Source organism: Pan paniscus, chromosome 16, assembly GCF_029289425.2.
Source record: "Pan paniscus chromosome 16, NHGRI_mPanPan1-v2.0_pri, whole genome shotgun sequence".
Lineage (NCBI taxonomy): Eukaryota > Metazoa > Chordata > Mammalia > Primates > Hominidae > Pan > Pan paniscus.
This window is the reverse complement of record NC_073265.2, coordinates 51636433-51648940: the sequence shown is the minus strand read 5'-3', so window position 1 is coordinate 51648940 and position 12508 is coordinate 51636433. Positions and strand designations below refer to the sequence as shown.

The following is a 12508-nucleotide window of genomic DNA, read 5'->3' as shown; positions in this document are numbered from 1 at the left end:
TGAACCCAGGAAGCAGAGGCTGCAGTGAGCCCAGATTGCACCACTGTACTCCAGCCTGGGTGACAGAGTGAGACCCTACTTCAAAAAAAAATAAAATAAAATCCGGAAACATAACCCCTTTGCTGACACTGAAATAAACATTTGTTGAAATAAATGGCTACTGCGCTTAATTTCCTCAAAAAAAATGCATGAATGATCGGATTGTGACACAATTTATGCCACGTTTATCATCTGGTCACCATATTATTCTCAATGCCCTTCACATGTAGCCAACATTTTATTAAAAGAAATCAATGACATAAAATCTTGAATATGCATGTATGACATGAAAAAAACCAGGAATCAGAATCTCCTCTTTCCCAAGAGAATTCACTATAGACTATTTAAAATGATACCCATGAATTCTCACTTTCACTGCTGATGAAACATACATCTATCTATAAAACATCATTAAATCCCCAAATATCTACAACAAATTCAGACAAGAATTAAGTAACATGACTCAAATATTAATGTTTCCCAGCTTGGGGAAATTGGCAGAATTGCATTAAATGTCCCTTGACTGAGATTCTAACTTTCACCTGTATTAATCCATTCTCACACTACTATAAGGACATACCCGAGACTGGGTAATTTATAAAGGAAACAGGTATATTGAGTCACAGTTCAGCATGGCGGGGAGGTCTGAGGAAACTTACAATAACGGCAGAAGGGGAAGCAAACATGTCCTTCTTCACATGGCGGCAGGAGAGAGAAGTGCCAGGCAAAGGGGGAAAAGCCCTTCATAAAACCATCAGATCTCGTGAGATCTCACTTACTATCATAAGAACAGCATGGCGGTAACCGCCCCCATAATTCAATTACCTCCCACTGCTGTGGGGATTATGGGAACTACAAGATGAGATTTTTGCGTGGGGACACAGCCAAACCATATCATTCCATCCCTGCCCCCTCCCAAATCTCATGTCCTCACATTTCAAAACATAATCATGCCTTTCCAACAGTCCCCCTAAGTCTTAGTTCATTGCAGGATGAACCCAAAAGTCCAGGTCCAAAGTCTAATCTGAGACAAGGCAAGTCCCTTCCACCTATGAGCCTGTAAAATCAAAAGCAAGTTAGTTACTTCCTAGATACAAAGGTGGTACAGGAATTGCCTAAATACACTCATTCCAAATAGGAGAAATTGGCCAAAATAAAGGGGCTCCAGGCCCCATGCAAGTCCAAAATCCAATAGGGTAGTCATTTAACCTTAAAGTTCCAAAATGCTCTCCTTTGACTCCATGTCTCACATCCACATTACACTGATGCAACAGATGGGTTCCCATGACCTTGGACAGCTTCACCCCTGTGGCTTTGCAGTGTACACCCTCCCTCTCAGCTGCTTCACAGGCTGGTGTTGAGTGTCTGCAGCTTTTCCAGGTATGTGGTGCAAGCTGTTGGTGGATCTACCATTCTGGGGTGTGAGGATGGTGGCCCTCTTCTCAGAGCTCCATTAGGCAGTGCCCCAATGGGGATCTGTGTGGGGGTTCCGACCCCACATTTTCCTTCTGCACTGCCCTAGCAGAGGTTCTCCATGAGGGCTCCGCCCCTGCAGCAAACTTCTCCCTGGACATCCAAGCATTTCTTTCTTTTTTTTTTTGTTTGAGACGAAGTCTCGCTCTGTCACCCAGGCTAGAGTGCAGTGGCGCATCCAGGCATTTCTATACAGCCTCTGAAATCTAGGCAGAGGTTCCCAAACCTCAATTCTTGTCTTCTGCACACCTGCAGGACCAACATCAAGTGGAAGCTGCCACGGCTTGGGGTTTACATCCTATGAAGCAATGGCCTAAGCTGTACTTTGGCCCCTTGTAGCCACTGCTGGAGCGGCTGGGATGCAGGGCACCAAGTCCCAAGGTTGCACACAGCAGGGGGCCCTGGACCCAGCCCAGGAAACCATTTTTCCCTCCTAGGCCTCTGGGCCTGAGATGGGAGGGGCTGCCGCAAAGGTCTCTGGTTACTTATGCAAATTTCTGCAGCTGGCTTGAAATTCTCCCCAGAAAATGGGTTTTTCTTTTCTACTGCGTCAGGCTACAAATCTTCTAAACTTTTATGCTCTGTCACCTCCTAAATGCTCTGCTGCTTAGAAATTTCTTCCCCCAGATACCCTAAATCATCTCTCTCAAATTCAAAGTTCCACGGATCTCTAGGGCATGGGCAAAAAGCCACCAGTCTCTTTGCTGAAGCATAGCAAGATTCACCTTGGCTCCAGTTCCCAAGAAGTTCCTCATCTCCATCTGAAACCACCTCAGCCTAGAATTTATTGTCCATATCACTATCAGCATTTTGATCAAAACCATTCAACAAGTCTCTGGGAAGTTCCAAACTTTCCCACATCTTCCTGTCTTCTTCTGAGCCCTCCAAACTGTTCCAATGTCACTTCCACATTTTTAGGTATCTTTATAGCAGCACCCCACTCTCTGCAGTACCAATTTACTCTATTACCCATACCCAAGACTGGGTAATTTATAAAGGAAACAGGTTTAATTGAGTCACAGTTCAGCATGGCTGGAGCAGGGGGCAGTTGGGGGACCTCAGGAAACTTACAAACATGGTGGAAGGGAAAGCAAACACATCCTTCTTCACATGACAGCAGGAGAGAGAAGTGCCAAGCAAACGGGTAAAAGGCCCTTATGAAACCATCAGGTCTCGTGAGATCTCACTCACTATCATGAGAATAGCATGAGTATAGCACCCCCATGGTTCAATTACTTCCCACCAGGTCCCTCCCATGACACGTGGGGATTATGGCAACTACAGTTCAAGATGAGATTTTGCATGGGTACACAGCCAAACCATATCACATCCATAACATAACATGGAAAAGAGCACAAGACCCATGGAAGAGAGGTAGCTAGTTCCTCTAAACGAGTGGTTCTCCATAGAACTCATCAGTTCTATCAAGATTACAAAAATCACATTAAGAGTCTGGGTTGAAAATGGTAGAAGCATAACAGCCAGCTAAGCCAGGGATCGTATGGAAAGAAACCTGGGTTCAAACACCAGCCCAGCCCTCTCTGGGTGATCCACAAGATAAGACTCTTCTGGAAACTTGTTAATAATGCAAATCAAACCCCACCAAGGACCCAAGGAATCTGAAACTCAGGCCCAATAATCTGGGGTTTAACAAGCCCTACAGGTGATTTGCATGCATTTTAGTTTGGGAACCACTGATGTAATCTCAAGCATGGTTTTCAAATTGTGCAGCACAGCCCTGGTTTCCAGTGGGTTGAGATTCTGGATCTCCCATCAGGATTCAGAGAGTCACACAGTATGTACTTTTTTCAATGTAGAGCAGGGTGTGGTGGCTCACACCTGTAATCCCAGTGCTTTGGGAGGTCAAGGTGGGAGGATAACTTGAGGTCAGGAGTTCGAGACCACTCTGGGCAACACAGTGAGACATGGTCTCTACAAAAAAATATCAAATACAAGTTAGCCAGGTATGGTGGCAAGTTCCCGTAGCCACAGTTTCACAGGAGGCCGAGGCAGGAGGATCACTTGAGCCCGGGAGTTTGAGGCTGTAGTGAGGTGTGATTGTACAACTGCACTCCAGCCTGGGCATCAGAGAGACCCTGTCTCTAAAAATATTATTCAGATAAAAAATAAAAATAAAATGTGAAATGCTTTTGAAAGGTTGGCTTTAGCTGCAACTGGCAAAAACTCATCATTCTAACAAGATTTCAAAAATCACATTAGGAGGCTGGGTTGAAAATGGTAGAGGTGGAACAGCCAGCTAAGCCAGAGATCGTATGGAAAGAGACTTGGATTCAAACACCAACCCAGCCCTCTCTGGGCCTCAATTAGGAAAACCAAGTTTGAGGAGATGCTGCTGCTATCCAGAAAGGCTTCTCAGGCCAGGCACCGTGGCTCATGCCTGTAATTCCAGCATTTTGAGAGGCCGAGGAAGGTGGACTGCCTGAGCCCAGGAGTTCCAGACCAGCCTGGCCAACATGGTGAAACCCCATCTCTACTAAAAACACAAAAATTAGCTGGGAGCGGTGGCGCATGCCCTTAATCCCAGCTACTTGGGAGGCTGAGGCATGAGAATTGCTTCAACCCAGGAGGTGGAGGTTGCAGTGAGCCAAGATCATGCCACTGCACTCCAGCTAGACCCTGTCTAAAAGTGAAAAAAAAAAGAAAGGCTTCTCAATTGGCCAGAAGCTCTCCCTGCAGGGGCCACTGTTGGTCTTCCTTCAGCATGGGATCAGAGAAAGTTAAGATAAAGGAGAGTGCTTGTAAGAGCTTTCCTGAGCTCTTACTTTCACCACCTCCTGGGGCAGAGGGAAACAGTTTTTCTGAAGCTATCCTTTACAGTGAAGGTATACTCTACTAAAAGTTGAGAAATCAAAGCTATCCTTTACACTGAAGGTATACTCTACTAAAAGTTGAGAAATCAAAGATTTTACAAAATAATTAATTGAAAATTTCCAAAGAGATAAGAGATTACAATGAGAGGCATCAGAGAAAGTAAGCGTGATACTTCCCAGCCTTTTTTTCTAAATGGTTGCTGGTGAGTTTCTTATCCATTAACCAAATATTTTTTAACTTGTTTTCATATAGAAAAGCCTGCGTGTTTGAACAAGTCAACCAACTGAAGCGTACATGGAGAAAGTTAATTACCTCTCCCTCCTCACTGCTAATCTTAAACAATATTTAAGTTTTGGGTGTCCTTACACATCTTTCTCCAAGGTCATATACATAGGGCTTCTTTTTTAAAATCAGAAATAAGGCCAGGCACAGTGGCTCATGCCTGTAATCATAGCACTTTGGGAGGCCAAGGCGGGTGGATCACTTGAGGTCAGAAGTTCGAGACCAGCCTGGCCAACATGGTGAAATCCATCTCTACTAAAAACACAAAAATTAGCCAGGTGTGGTGGCGGGTGCCTGTAATTCCAGCTACTCGGGAAGCCTAGGCAGGAGAATCACTTGAACCCAGGAGACAGAGGTTGCAGTGAGCCCACATCAAGCCACTGCACTCCAGTCTGTGCGACTGAGTGAGACACCATCTCAAAAAAATAAAAATAAAAAATCAGAAATACGGTCATGCAACATACATATGATACTCTGCAACTAGCTTTTATTTTATGTATTATTTTTAATTATGTTATGCACAACCCTCACAAAATAATCCATACTATGGATGTACCTTATTTTATTCGTTTTACTAATGAACATTTGTTGCTTCTGGTTTATTTACTGAAAAAAATCCTACAACAGACACCCTTACACACAGATCCTTACATGTCAATGTTTTTCCTAATGTAAAACAAGGCTGCAAATGTGGGATTGCTGGCTCACATGGCATGTGTGCTCCAAACTTTCACAGAAATGATCTGCTTTTCCAAAAGGTTGTAGCAATTCACACTTATATCAATGGTCTGAGAATTCCCACCCTGCCCCGTGGAACAGAGAGTATTACCAACCTTTTAAAAGATGTATCAATTGTATGGACAGGAAATAATATCTGTTTTTAAATTTGTATTTCTCTGTCCACTAGAGAAGGTGAGAAGAGATGCAATAATTTGCATCCCTTGTTCTGGGAACTGCCTGCTCACATCCTTTTCTCATCTTTTTATAATGTTGTATTTCAGTTACTATTTCATCACATTCTCATCTCCCCACCCTCTACCCCACCCCCGCCCTGGCTACTAGATACACAAAGTACAAAAGAGTATCACCTCCTCGGAACACAATGTGTGGGCATTGTGAGGGCAGGGGATATCTTCTCAGCATAAAGTACATGGTAAACCCTCAAAAACATACACTGAATGAGTGAATAACAGACGTAGGGAATTAAGTTTGTTAAAACTGCAGCTAAAAGAGTAAAAAGAAAATACAAATGTTCATTCCTTGTTCTACATTTTCAGAACAGCATCAGTTTGACTGAAATTAAATTGTTGATTAAGAGAAAAACAAAATCATGGTCTTGGCACTGTCTCTGAAACTCCACTGTGAAATGGGTGGCAAATGAGCCCAGTCCTAATTCATAGCTCTGGGTGACATATAAAGACTCTCACAACTAAAGCATTTTGTACCCAACCTTGTCCACCAGCTGTTATTCAAATGGCACCTGCCCCAAGCCAAAGATTGTCAGGGTGGTCAACACACAAGAGAGGTCTACCTTAAGCATGTTATCTTCCCCTCCTCCACCCTGACTTCTTTGCCTTTCTCCAGGTTATTGAGGAGGGGGTGTGGGCCCTGAAGGGGAAATTTGACAGAGTTCACATTCCCTAACTCTTTGAACTTTAGGCAAAACATCTGGTCATACCCACCATTTATCCCTATTATTTGTAATAGTTATGTGTGGCTTAGGTTTTAACTAGTCTCCTTATTAGATATAAAAGTAATACGATTAAAAAGTTCTGGGGAAAGTACTGTAATTAAAAAGGCACCAGTGGGTATGTTAAGCTGTAATTCCAGGCCTGCTTATTATGTTTTCCTTCTTGTCTTTAAAATTTTTGTACCTAATAAAAATAACTGAATTATTTAGCTCTTTTTGAGTACTTCCTGTACTGGCCAACCACCACTCAAAATCATCAAGAAAACATTATGACTCAAAAGTTCTGGAGCAGTAATGTCACAGATCACAAGTTGTAGACACTGTCTCAAGAGTCTGGACATGCCACACACACATCACAACACCACTAGACAGAATGGTAAACAGGCAACTTTCCAAAACACATACTCGTTTTCTAACCTTTTGAAGTTACAAAATATTAAAAGGAAAAAAATGCAAGAATTTTGGTCAAGCCATTAAGTTATGATGATTAAGAATCAGGTTGGCCAGGTGCGGTGTCTCATGCCTGTAATCCCAGCACTCTGGGAGGCCGAGGCGGGTGGATCACCTGAGGTCAGGAGTTCAAGACCAGCCTGGCCAACATGGTGAAACCCTGTCTCTATTAAAAATACAAAAATTAGCTGGGCATGGTGGTGCGTGCCTGTAGTCCCAGCTACTTGGAAGGCTGAGGTGACAGAGCAAGACTCCATCTCAAAAAAAAAAAAAAGAAAAAAAGAATCAGGCAAGAGGCAACAAAGCACAATGTATAACAATTTGTTGAGAGAGGCATTTAAAAAAAAGAAAAATATTAAGGTAGTAAACTTGGGAATAAAGATTGGAGGGTTTGCAATAAAGCTTCTCTTTTTTATTATGTAAGGTTTAACATGTATAAAATATATGTGGCATATACATAGTTAGAAAGCATAATGCTAAAATGCATAAATACCTATTTAGATGCATAGTTTTTTTCTGAGCATAGTTGGTAAAAATTTATATCATTCACCACCTGTAATCTTCCTTTACTGCTCTAGAGAACTAATGATGTTCTGGGAGTGAGGGGTGAAGGAGGGGAAATCAGGTTAATTTTGAGGGAGAAAAGACAGATATTACTAGAAAATAACATACTCACCTCTTCCTAAACCCTAATTTCACTTTAAAATACTCTAGGGAACAGTGTTTGGAAAAACCTGAATGAGTCAGCAGTAGATGAGTTCAAAACACATATATAGCCTATGCCTGGACAGAATATCCCTAGTAACTCATTCAACAGGGTCAAGTTGTTAAAAGTTCGCTTTCTCTTTGGAGGTAGAAGCTCCACATCAATGCCAAAAAGAGAAACCCTCTAATATTCTTTGGAATCTCCCTGATAACTTAAATGGTTACAAAGGCAGAAAGAAACCAGTGGCTTCCCCAATCTGAAGAGACCTGTTTCTGTGATTAAGGTGCTCCCTCTAAGACTGGAAACTTAAAACGGATTGAGGCTTTCTGCAACTGATTTCTCTTCTAAATCAGCTATGCTAATTTTGGAAAAATATATCTTGGGCTCTGGGTGTTTTCCACTATTCTAGTGCTCAATGAAAAAAAAAAGGCATTCGTGTAGGCATCCCTCTTCTCTCAAGGCCACTTGTCACACCCACCGCCATCCTCTGATTTTGCATAAAGGTCCCAAATAAGCAATCAAGGTAGGTAAAATCTTGGCTGACATTCATATCGGAGTCACTGTTGCAGGCGCTTCATGAAATGAATCAGGGAAAGAGCTGCCTAACACCTAACATCTCCAGGCACATCTCCCACAGGAGAGCCTCTCCCCTCCCTCTGCACACCTAACCCCCAGCCCCAGAGGTTTCTGTGGTCCCTTCTAGCCTCTTCAGTGAAGAAGACCGGAAGTGCCGACAAAACCTCAATACTATGACATCATTTCGGTAACACTCCAAGGAGAACACGTTCCTGCAATTGGCTGTCTGTAGGTCGGCAAACACGCCCGTGCCCTGTCCCATCACAAAGCAGAGGTCACAGTCTATTACAAAAGTAAAGATTCCCCACTCCCGCTTCCCCCTCACTCTAGAGAGGTCGCTGCCTCCAAGCTCTGGAGAAGGGAGGTCACCGTGCAACCTTACAATGCCGCAACTTAACACACCCAGGTATTATTAATGGAAAAATAAGTGGTACTTACAGCACCAGGGCAATTTACGTGTATTTTGGGGTCCACTTCTCCAAGACATCATCCCTACCCAACCGTCTTTAATTATGTCTTTGACAACGCCAACACTTCAGTTCATTCCTCTCTCATCTTCTGGAAAGAACCAGAAGTTTTCACTATGAGACACAGGAATTCTGGCCTAAGTTGTCCCAGCTCTTCAAGGACAGCAAGAATCCAAGTTTCCCCACGCGTCACCTGAAGCCCCAACTTCTGGAAACGCCCTCCTTTCCTCGCCTCTACGAGCTGCGAGAGCAGAACACGCAGCCGCGGGCGCTACTGCTGTCGCCTCTAAAGCCAAAGAGGCGACTGGAAGCTCAGGCTGTTCGGCGGCCTCGGGGCGACCACAGGCCAGGCCCTGGTCCCGATCCACGAACCAAGGCGCCTCCTCTCCCCCAGGAAGTGAGCTACCGCGCCCCTCGGAGCACCCAGGCGAGCCCGGGCACCGGGAGAACGCTCTACACTCGGCGCCCAGCCCCGGGACGCCGCCAAGCGCACGGCTCCGGCTGAGCACCCGGGCAGCGGTAGCTGCGGGGAAGAGGGGCGTGTTCCCTGAGCCTCGGAGCCCCAAGGCCGGGTCCAGGCGGGACAGAGGAAGGCGGCAAGCCCAGCACGCTGTCCGTGACGGCGGCTCTCGTTCCCAAGCCCCGCCGTCTGGCGTGGCGACGCGCTGTAGTCCGCGCGCCCTTGCGGGGACAGCAGTCGTGCGCGCCTTGCGCGGCCGCCTCCGCGCCTGCCTCGGCGCGCAAACTTTCCCGGCGACAACCGATCAGGCCTCTCCGACTGGGGCGCGGGGCTCTCCCCGGGACCCAGAAACTGCTCGCCCCCTCCCCTCCGCAGTCAAGACCCACTGAAAATATGGCGCCCTCGAAAGTCGTTCCTCGGTCCCCTCAGGGATCCCGAAATACTCGTCTCCAGGTCCCTCCAGCTTCCAATGGGCGCAAAATTTCAGCTCGTGGGACCGAGGAAGGAGAGGGAGCCGCTGAGTCTGTGTGAGGCCAGCCGCACTGGATGCAAAGCCTGTCCCCGCTCTCGGCCCGGCACTGCCCCCGTCGCTCAGCGGCCAGCAGTTCGCCCGTGGCGAGATTGCCAAGTAAAGGGCAGTCGTGGGATCGGCAGGTCCGAGTGTCCGGCACTGGAGAAGGAACTCCGCACTGGCGGGCTGTCTTAGCCCAGAGCCTCGGCGGGAGACTTGTTTGCAAAGTGGCGCTGGAGTCCCGGCGGCCAGTGCTGGAATGAAGCTGCTCCTCCAGCGCCAACTCTTCTGGCGCGGGGGCCCGGCTGGGGTCGAGGGGACACTCTATGCAGGCGGGGCCGCTTTTCAAAGCCCAGTTACCGGAAACCCAGCGAGAGCCCCGGAGGGGACCGGCTGCCCACGGCCAGGAATCCGCTCTCTGGCGCCGGCTGCGAGGCTGTTTGCAAACCGCTGCGCCCGGGTCCAGTGCAGTGAAACATACATGTGCAATAGACAGGTGCATTAATTTCATTTTATTTTTATTTTCCTGCAAGAAGCCCTCCTAGACCATCAAATCTGGGAGCTTTACGGGTTTTTCCTGCATTGGCATCACTCACGAGAAGCAAAAGGGAGGAAAAAAAACCCCACATTTTCCTTCTGGAGAGGGGAGGGAAAAGACACGAGAAATTCATGCAACGTGCATGCAGCTGGAGGAAGAGGAAAACCCGAGTGAGCCGTGCGCCTTACCGGGGGATGCATTTACTGTCTCATTGCAGAGCGCCTGCCCGGGAGTGCAGCCCGCGTCCCCCCGCGCGCTGGGCGACCACTCCGCTCCCGCAGCCGCCTCAGCCGCTGCCGCCGCCGCTGGCTCCGGGCGCGGAACAAGAGCCGAGGGCGAGCGCGAGCGCACTGCCCGCGAGCGCTGGGAGGGCAGGAAGCGCGTCATCATTCGGGGACGGCGCGGCGCCGGTCCGGCCGCGGCGTCGCGCGGCACCGGGGCTGGGCCGCCACCGAGGCTCAGGCGCCCCTCCTGGGTTTCCTCCCACGCGTGGTGATGCTGAAAGGGTCCGCGAGGGAAGGTGATGCACCGGCCGAGCTGTCACGGGGAAGGGAGGCTCGGGGTGACCCCGGCTTCCCAGAATTGGGGCTCTGCTGTGTAAAGGGGATGACTGGAGGACACAGCGTCTTGTGGGCTGGGGCCCCTAGGTCCGCAGAGTGCCCTCTCGGGACCTCTGGCCCGGTCCTGGGGGAAGCGAGGTGTGGCTAACTGGAGGGCCGTGGTGGGCGGTGGGGTCTTGCTGCGAAGCGGAGGGCCGTGACCCCAGGCGAGCCTGCTCCTTTCAGCACAAGGACCCTGAAACCTTGCTGGTCAGGTGTCACTTAGGAATTTAGAGAACGACTATAGGGATGAGTGGCGGTAGGGGCGTGCTGTGTTGATAAGAAGAAAATAATTCACTCCTGCTTGCCATGCCCTGAATAAAGTCAGTTATATACCTCTTACATTTACAGTCATTATTAGTAAATACCATGGAACAATGTGAAGGTTATTCAAGGCGGTGAGGAGACAAAAGACTATGTACCGTATGGTCCCGTTTTTAAAAACTGATTTATGGAGAAAGGCAGAAAAGACTGGATAGATAAACACCAATAAGTCTCTCAGTGATTGGTGGAATTGTGGGTAATTTTACTTTTTTATTTATCTGTAAGGGACACATTAGTAATTTAAAAAAAACAAGAATTAGCCGTGACCCCTTTACTCCTAGTACTTTGGGAGGCCAAAGCAGGAAGATCTCAAGCCCAAGGAGTTTAAGATCGGCCTGGGCAATATAGCGAGACCCTATCTCTACAAAAAAAATTAAAAATCAGCCGGGTGTGGGGGCGCATGCCTGTAGTCCCAGTTACTGGGGAGAATGGTGGGAGGATCGCTTGAGCCCGGGAGCTCGGGGGCTGCATGAGCGGTGATCCTACCACTGCACTCCAGCCTGGATGACAGAGCGGGACTCTGTCTCAAACAAAACAAAAAAAAAAGGAAAGACGACATTATTTCCATCCCAATACAGAATGGACCAGGAAATAGGTAGCAAATCTATTCAGTTACTCAAATGGAACTGCTGGCAACTTTTTAGTGTTTCTCAGAGAAAGAAACTGCTGTCACCATAAACCGGAGAGTGAATTGATTTTGTAAATTGAAATTATTTTGAATAAGTCCGTTGGAACATTGGATAAGGCTGGACATTCTGTGAGAACAATACCCTGTCCTTAACCAGGCTGATGAACCGGACTGTATCATAACAGCAAAGATAACCTTAGGGTACAACTTTGTAACTTATTGCAGAAAATAAACTGTAAAGCTAACAAAGTATACATTATCAATGCACAGTGAGAGAACCAATTACTTGGCAACTTGAGAAAGTCCTAAAAATTGCAGGGCACAATTTCTTATTGTACAGGTAAAGTATTTTTGTTCACCACACCTTTTTAAACATTCACCAGTCTGACAGAATAACTAGTGGTGGCAACAAGCCACCTCAGGGGTTGATTAAAAAGTACATGTTTATTGATTTCTGTATGACCCTGGTAATAAGCTCACTAAATTAATGCCACCTAAATTGTTCCTTGGTTTACTAACAAAGAATAACCATATTTTTATGGTCCAAATGCCAGGTTTACATAAGAGGCTCATCAAGAAGGAGAGGAAAAAATGGTTGCAACTAAAGTGATTTTCCCCTTCCACTTAGTCCTCCGTTCATAGGGCCCAATAGCTTCCTATCAAGCATCTCAAAATCTTTCTGACACCTGGATTTCAAGATTTTCCATTACTTAATGCATCCTCCTGAAAGTATCCCCACACTTTTCCACTACCCATTAGCGGGATGCCATTCAGTAATAGAAGCTACATTCCTTGAGAGCAAGAACCTCATCTGTATCTCTGTGCCTGAAGGAGCCTGGCACATAGTATTTAATAAGTACTCAATAAAAATCTGCTTTATGAAAATAGCCTTATTTGTTCACTACCTATCTTACTAGTTCCTGAGATTTTTGA

At 46.6% G+C, this 12508-nt stretch overlaps 1 protein-coding gene and 1 pseudogene across 25 annotated transcripts in view; one reads left to right on the top strand and one right to left on the bottom strand.

Annotated features, from left to right (window-relative positions):
- The window catches only part of TLN2 (talin 2), a 453861-nt gene extending 443457 nt beyond the window's left edge, over positions 1-10404 (bottom strand). For 14 of the 25 annotated variants that reach the window (XR_008621180.2, XM_063597112.1, XM_063597104.1 and 11 more), the window contains exon 1: positions 10213-10404. The gene's annotated coding sequence lies outside the window, so the exon portion shown is untranslated. Of the gene's footprint in view, positions 1-8486; positions 8607-10212 lie in introns of those variants that run through there. The other 11 variants (XM_063597118.1, XM_063597113.1, XM_034938875.3 and 8 more) reach the window with 5 other exon arrangements.
- The window catches only part of LOC134729050 (uncharacterized), a 37663-nt pseudogene extending 27119 nt beyond the window's left edge, over positions 1-10544 (top strand).
- The last annotated feature ends 1964 nt before the right edge of the window (positions 10545-12508 follow it).